The sequence below is a fragment of the Oncorhynchus tshawytscha genome, linkage group LG13, assembly GCF_018296145.1.
Source record: "Oncorhynchus tshawytscha isolate Ot180627B linkage group LG13, Otsh_v2.0, whole genome shotgun sequence".
Taxonomy (NCBI): domain Eukaryota; kingdom Metazoa; phylum Chordata; class Actinopteri; order Salmoniformes; family Salmonidae; genus Oncorhynchus; species Oncorhynchus tshawytscha.
The window spans coordinates 53709396-53717481 of record NC_056441.1 but is presented as its reverse complement, the minus strand read 5'-3'; positions in this window follow the sequence as shown (position 1 = coordinate 53717481).

Genomic DNA, 8086 nt, shown 5'->3' with positions numbered 1-8086 from the left:
GCTAGTGACACATTTCATTACATCAAGATGGCAAGATGCAGTAGATGGTATAGCGTACAGTATATACATATCAGATGAGTAATGTAGGGTATGTAAGCATTATATAAAGTGGCTAGTGATAAATTGATTATATCAATTTTTCCATTATTAGTGACTGAATTTGAGTCAGTATGTTGGCAGCAGTCACTCAATGTTAGTGATGGCCTTGACATAGAAGCTGTTTTTCAGTCTCTTGGTCCGCGCTTTGATTCACCTGTACTGACCTCGCCTTCTGGATGATAGCGGGGTGAACAGGCAGTTGCTCGGGTGGTTGTTGTCCTTGATGATCTTTTTGGCCTTCCTGTGACATCGGGTGGTGTAGGTGTCCTGGAGGGCAGGTAGTTTGCACCCGGTGATGCGTTGTGCAGACCTCACTACCCTCTAGATAGCCTTACGGTTATGGGCTGAGCAGCTGTCGGACCAGGCGGTGATACAGCTCGACAGGATGCTCTCGATTGTGCATCTGTAAAGGTTTGTGAGTGTTTTTGGTGACAAGCCGAATTTCTTCAGCCTCCTGAGGTCTGTGTGGGTGGACCATTTCAGTTTGTCCGTGATGTGTACGCCGAGGAACTTAACTTTCCACCCTCTCCACTACTGTCCCGTCAATGTAGATAGGGGGCTGCTCCCTCTGCTGTTTCCTGAAGTCCACAATCATCTCCTTTGTCTTGTTGACATTGAGTGTGAGGTTATTTTCCTGACACCACACTCCGAGGGCCCTCACCTCCTCCCTGTAGGCTGTCTCGTCATTGTTGGTAATCAAGCCTACCACTGTAGTGTCGTCTGCAAACTTGATGATTGAGTTGGAGGCGTGCATGACCACGCAGTCGTGGGTGAACAGGTAGTACAGGAGAGGGCTGAGAACGCACCCTTGTGGAGACCCAGTGTTGAGGATCAGTAGGGTGGAGATGTTGTTACGTACCCTCACCATCTGGGGGTGGCCCGTCAGGAAGTCCAGGACCCAGTTTCACAGGGCAGGGTCGATACCCAGGGTCTCGAGCTTAATGACGAGTTTGGAGGGTACTATGGTGTTAAATGCTGAGCTGTTAATCGATGAACAGCATTCTTACATAGGTATTCCTCTTGTCCAGATGGGTTAGGGCAGTGTGCAGTGTGATGGCGATTGCGTCGTCTGTGGACCAATTGGGGAGGTAAGCAAATTGGAGTGGGTCTAGGGTGTCAGGTAGGGTGGAGGTGGTGATATGGTCCTTGACTAGTCTCTCAAAGCACTTCATGATGACAGTGAGTGCTATGGGGCAGTAGTCATTTAGCTCAGTTACCTTAGCTTTCTTGGGAACAGGAACAATGGTGGCCCTCTTGAAGCATGTGGGAACAGCCAGCTGGTCTGCACATGCTCTGAGGACACGGCCAGGGATGCCGTCTGGGCCTGCAGCCTTGCGAGGGTTAACACGTTTAAATGTTTTACTCACGTTGGCTACAGTGAAGGAGAGCCCGCAGGTTTTGGTAGCGGGCTGTGTCAGTGGCACTGTATTGTCCTCAAAGCGAGCAAAAAGTTGTTTAGTCTGTCAGGGAGCAAAGCATTGTGGTCCGCGACAAGGCTGTTTTTTCTTTTATAGTCCGTGATTGACTGTAGACCCTGCCACATACCTCTCGTGTCTGAGCCGTTGAATTGCGACTCCACTTTGTCTCTATACTCACGCTTAGCTTGTTTGATTGCCTTGCGGAAGGAATAGCAACACTGTTTGTATTCGGTCATGTTTCTGGTCACCTTGCCCTGATTAACAGCAGTGGTTCACGCTTTCAGTTTTGTGCAAATTCTGCCATCAATCCACGGTTTCTGGTTGGGGAATGTTTTAATAGACGCTGTGGGTACAACATCACCGATGCACTTGCTAATAAACTCGCTCACTGAATCAGCGTATTCGTCAATGTTGTTGTTCGACGTTATGCGGAACATATCCCAGTCCACGTGATTGAAGCAATCTTGAAGCATGGAATCCGATTGGTCGGACCAGCGTTGAACAGACCTGAGCGCGGGTGCTTCCTGTTTTAGTTTCTGTCTATAGGCTGGAAGCAACAAAATGGTGTCGTGGTCAGCTTTTCCAAAGGGAGGGCGGGGGAGGGCATTATATGCTTCACGGAAGTTAGAATAAGAGTGGTCTAGGGTTTTGCCAGTAACGGTAGCACAATCGATATGCTGAGAGAATTTGGGGATCCTTGTTTTCAGATTAGCCTTGTTAAAATCCACAGCTATGATAAATGCAGCCTCAGGATATGTGGTTTCCAGTTTACATAGAGTCGAATGAAGTTCTTTCAGGGCCGTCGATGTGTCTGCTAGGGGGGGTATATACACGACTGTGATTATGATCGAAGAGAATTCTCTTGGTAGATAATGCAGTCGGCATTTAATTGTGAGGAATTCTAAGTCAGGTGAATAAGAGAACTTGAGTTCCTGTATGTTGTTATGATCACACCATGTTTCGTTAATCACAGGGCATACAACCCCGCCCTTCTTCTTACCAGAGAGATGCTTGTTTCAGTCGGCGAGATGCGTGAAGAAACCAGGTGGCTGTATCGACTCAGATAGCGTGTCTCGAGTGAGCCATGTTTCCGTGAAACAAAGGATGTTACAGTCTCTGATGTCTCTATGGAAGGCAGCTCAGATTTCGTCTACCTTGTTATCAAGGGACTGGACATTGGCGAGTAGTATGCTCGGGAGCGGTGCGCGATGTGCCCGTCTACGGAGCCTGACCAGAAGACCACTCCGTCTGCCCCTTCTACGGCGTCGTTGCTTTGGGTCGCCGGCTGGGATCCGATCCATTGTCCTGGGTGGTAGGCCGAACCGAGGATCCACTTCGGGAAAGTCGTATTCCTGCTCGTAATGTTGGTGAGTTGACGTTGCTCTTATATCCAATAGTTCCTCCCGACTGTATGTAATAAAAAATACGATTTTCTGGGGTAACATTGTAAGAAATAACACATAAAAAGACAAAATTCTGCATAGTTTCCTAGGAAGGCGAAGTGAGGCGGCCATCTCTGTCGGCGTCGGAAGTACCGGAAGTCTGCTTCGTATGACGCTACAAGCTTGGCACACCTGTATTTGGGGAGTTTGTCATATTCTCTGCAGATCCTCTCAAGCTCTGTCAGGTTGGATGGGGAGTGTCACTGCACAGCTATTTTCAGGTCTCTCCAGAGATGTTCGATCGGGTTCAAGTCCAGGCTCTGGCGGGGCCACTCAAGGACATTCAGAGACATGTCCCAAAGCCGATCCTGCGTTGTCTTGGCTGTGTGCTTAGGGTCGTTGTCCTGTTGGAAGGTAAACCGTCTCCCCAGTCTGAGGTCCTGAGCACTCTGGAGCAGGTTTTTATCAAGGATCTCTCTGTACTTTGCTCCGTTCCTCTTCCTCTCGATACTGAGTAGTCACCCAGTCCCAGCCTAATTTGGGGTTATAAGGGGATAAGAAAGTTGTAAGTTCATGAAGCAGTTATAAGTTATATTCTTCAAGAATCAATGAGTTTGTATCAGCTCTCATCATCAGTAAGAAATATTGCTCAGTGTTTACTAGGCAGAGATTGAAAATTTTGCAGCTTCTCTTTAATGTCCCTGAAAAACCTCTGAATAGGATGCAAAAGCCTCGAGGAGAGGGTCCAAGAGTAAGATTCGTGTGTGTGTGTCTGTGTGTGTGTGTGTGTGTGTGTGTGCATGCGTGTTTATGCTTGTTTCCAAAGCATGCCTTGCCACGTTTTCCTTTATGACATAATTTGTAATCAAGGTATGATTCATTCTGTGTATATGTAATTCTGTGTGATTAGTTAGGTATTTAGTAAATAAATAATTAAACCCAATTTTGTATTGCTGATTCAACTTGTTAGCCAGGGTTCGTGAAGATAACCAAGAATTTACAACTTTCAGATGAGACTGAAATAAGGTGACGATTAATATTGACTGCTATTGATGTAAAATATTACTAGGTCTTTCAGAGTTTATTCAGAAGACAACAGCTCTATAAACACTCTTTCGTGGTGCCCCGACTTTCTAGTTAATTACATTTACATGATTAGCTCAATCAGGTAATATTAATTACAGAGAAAGGATTTTATAGAATAGCATGTCATATCACTTAACCCGGCATAGCCAAAGACACGACAGCTGTTTAAGTCCATAGACAAGACCAAAGCTTACATACGAGACTACTTCGAAGTCTTCCTGGTTAAAACATTTGAGGTAGAACAGTGATACATTCCTGGAATTGGATATTGGACCTCTACACATTATGAAAATAAAATCTAGCCACCAGAGCCAAATCTCCTATTTACATCATTGTCTGAGTTAGCAAATTAGTATGTTAAGTTTGGTATGGTTACATAAGACAGAAGGTTACTGAAGGATGGGTTAAATGAAAACTGACATTTTGACACTGACTGTAGGTCTATAACCTCTCACATACGGTGTGGCCTTAATATTTAACTCCAGCAGAATTAAGCATTTCTTGCAGTCTAACGATACACCAAATGTAGGCAAAATGTTGACTCGGTAACAGAAGTGGAGAAACATGATTTCTTTCTTTTATTTCAGCATCTTGAGAGAATGTGAATGCTCAGTTAGATACAGTCTGTAGCAGTTGCCAATGGGTTATTAGCCATTTCGGGAGGGTGAACAAACTGCTGACACGCACACCACTATCCCACACACGGAAACAAGTTGTCACAGTTTAACTCAGTCACAGGCCGATCCTTCTAGGAATATACTTCTAAATTCAGCCTGGTCTCAGAGCATTTTGTATTATTTTGTACGTAATTCTCCATTTAATATGATATGTTACATTTCATATGTATTCATTTGTGGATGTCCAGCATCCACTTCGTATGATATGTTACGAATTACAATTCGTATGATATGTTACTAATTTGAAACACGTACATGTTACGAATTCCAATTGGTTGTGGCTAACGCTAGCTAGCTAAACATCGTAGACTGCCTGGATCAAGGACTTGATGTGATGCGGCTCGGCCTTCCACAACTCGGATTATGTGACCTTACGCTCCACCGCTTGCCCTCATCTTCTCTAGGCTCCTTGTTGCCGCTTTCCGACCATCCTGCTGGCTCAATCCTCCTTTACTGCTCCTCGCACTTCCTCCTGCACCAGCTTCCCCCTGTCTTGCCCTTGGGCCTTGTTGTAGTGTGGTGTTGTAATGCTACCAAGGCCAGCTCTTCCGGTAATCATCGTGCTCACCAGCACGCTGTGCCGTACCTGTGACCAGCCTGCTCCACTGCATCCTGAGCCCTCCACTTCATTCCTGTCTTCACCTCTATACCGGCCTGAGAGAATAATGAAATTTAATCAAACAAAATATATCCAATATGCATGAGGGGGATAGTAATCTTAACTGAAAACAAGCCTTGTCAATTTTCTCAAGCTTTTCCTCGCATTGGATATTTTTCGGCCTAGCTAGATAAGAACAGCAATGATGGTGCTAAGGATGCTGCTACTTCTGCCAAGGTCTTTCTCTGTGCCCCGCCCATGGACCACGATGTAGGCTACAAGGTTTCACTCAAAATGACCAACCAAGCTTGATATTGCAATCTTTTTATAGAGTAAAGGAAGTGCGACAGTGTCATCAAGCATCTTATTTATGGTGGCAAAAGAGAGTGGGCCTACTTTGGTGATTAAAAGTGTTTTATTTTATTTGAAATGTTATTTGAAACATGATATCACTTGGCCTATTACACCATCTCATATGCAGGCATAGCCATGTGTTTATAATAAACCATTACTACAACATAAACCATTGTTATGACAATTTATAATAAACCCAACGTGTAAAAGATCCAAACCATACAGAATTCAAAAAGTATAGGTATTAGCAAACCATAGCTGTATTCAAATACCCATACTAACATACTGTAAACTACATACTTAATGACTATATACTACATACTATTAGTTCATTATAGTATACTGTAAACAAACAGTATCCTTTCAGTTGAGCATACCAGCTCTTCGCCTGTCTACTGGAAGTTGATACTGTTGCTATGCATCCTCTTGCTAGCTAGTTAGCATAACAAATTAGGAGTTAGACATCTTACGACTTCGGGTGTGTTCTTAAATTCAATCTGGAGTGCCAGAGTGCGCTCGTAAATTTTGAGCGTTGTCATATTTTCCGGTTGTAAAATCAGATCTTTTCGCTCTTGGCGAGCACACTGGATGCTCGGGCCAAGGAGTAGGGTTGATTTGAGCATTCTGACCTTACAACGGCAGTCAAGCACCCAAGCTTATGTTGGCTAGCTTTCTAGCTACTTCCATACACAAATGAGACCACTCTGACCATTTTACTCGCCCCAGCAGAGCTGGTTAGGCAGTTTTTATGTTATCCAGAGCGTTGGTAACTGTGCTGCTGGCAACTATATGTTGTGTCTTTACTATCATTAAATTAAAACTTTTAGTTATCAAAGATTCTCTGTAATTAGCATTTCTTGATTAACTAATTAATCATGTAACTGTAATTAACTAGGAAGTCGGGGCACCAAGGAAAATATTCAGATTAACTTTTCAGATATTTTCATATCTGATTAAATGTCTTCTGATTAATAATTTTTTTATTTTACCTCACGTTAGTCTCATTCCAAACGTCATAAATTGTTGGTTATCTGCACGAACCCAGTCTTCCCTATGAGTCAGCCACACATCATTGTCTTAAATTATTTATTTATTAACTAAATAAACGATCACAGAAGTGCACACACAAACAAACAAAGTAAATATGGTTGCAAGAAATGATAGGGGAATGTGCCCTAGTGGGCTGAACCGGCACGGCGACAAAAGGGGAGTGGGGGTCAGATGAGAAGTCACTACAGAGTTAATAATTTTAACAATTGAAATGCTAATCCTTTGCACATGTACGCTCACTAATTCGGGAACAATTGCAATCAATATATATATTTACGCTCAGTGTGTCGTCTTGATCGCTGTTGAAAAGTTTGTTTCTTTTGTAGAATTGTCCGTCTCTCTCTCTCTGCCGAGGTCAGAATGGATACTTCAGAGTAACATTCAGCAATGTTGTTATAGAATAGATGTTTTGGCAGTCGTCGGTCTTCCCGTTCAAAGATACGGAATTCCTAGCTGCAGACTAGTAATTAATATCAAAGACTTGTTATTTTTCTGTCGGTATCGATAGTCTAAGAGTTTAACCACGTGGTATGGTTAAAAGATTCAGCCATCTACTCAAACCTTGGCCCTCTCGTTATCGAGGTAAGCTGGTCTGCAACCTTTGTCCTCTCATTATTGAGAGAAACATGGTCTGTTGAGAAATTCTCAAAGTTGGGGTTTTATTCGGGAGTTGCAGAAAAGGGCCTGTCCCAGGATGCCCGACCCTAACTGAGCTCATGGGCGGTCCTCTGATTTAGTTATACTCAAAAGGGAATTGGAGTTTCCTTCATTAAACTGTCCAAAATCCCATTACACAATTTTACGAACAGTATCATCTTTACTCATTCATCTTATACAACAATTAGATGTAAACCTCATATCTGAGGCTATTATATAAACAACGTTATGGTAATGTGGCCGTATTGTCTCCCATGAGTTTCACCAAATTGTACCAACCGGACCAGTTCGTAGCTGGATTCGTCACCAATCTTTTATACCTTCTCTGGAACATAAATGTTGTTCGGACCTCAAGTTCTGTGAGGTGGAAAAAATTCCTTTGTTCTCTATGAAAATTCACTCTTACTGTGGCTCTATACTGTAACCATGATGAGATGATCTCCTCCAGGAATTTACAACCTCTCTGACCACAGCAGCCTAGTTGTAAGAGACAGGGAGAGGGGGATGGGGATTGCTGTACCCAAAGAGGGCAAATAGTATGGTTAGTGAGGTTAGTATGAGTTTTCGAACACAGCTCATGTGTAACATGACAGAGTTCTTAAATGCAGACTCATGGCCTGTTAGCACAGGTGCCCCTTAATGTTAATTAAGGGCCTGGTCTGAGATATAAATGTTTGGCCTTGATACACAGAGCCACTGTAGAGCAGCTCAGGTAAGGAATCTGATCTTACAAATCCTTGTATTGACAAGTGATGACTACATGGT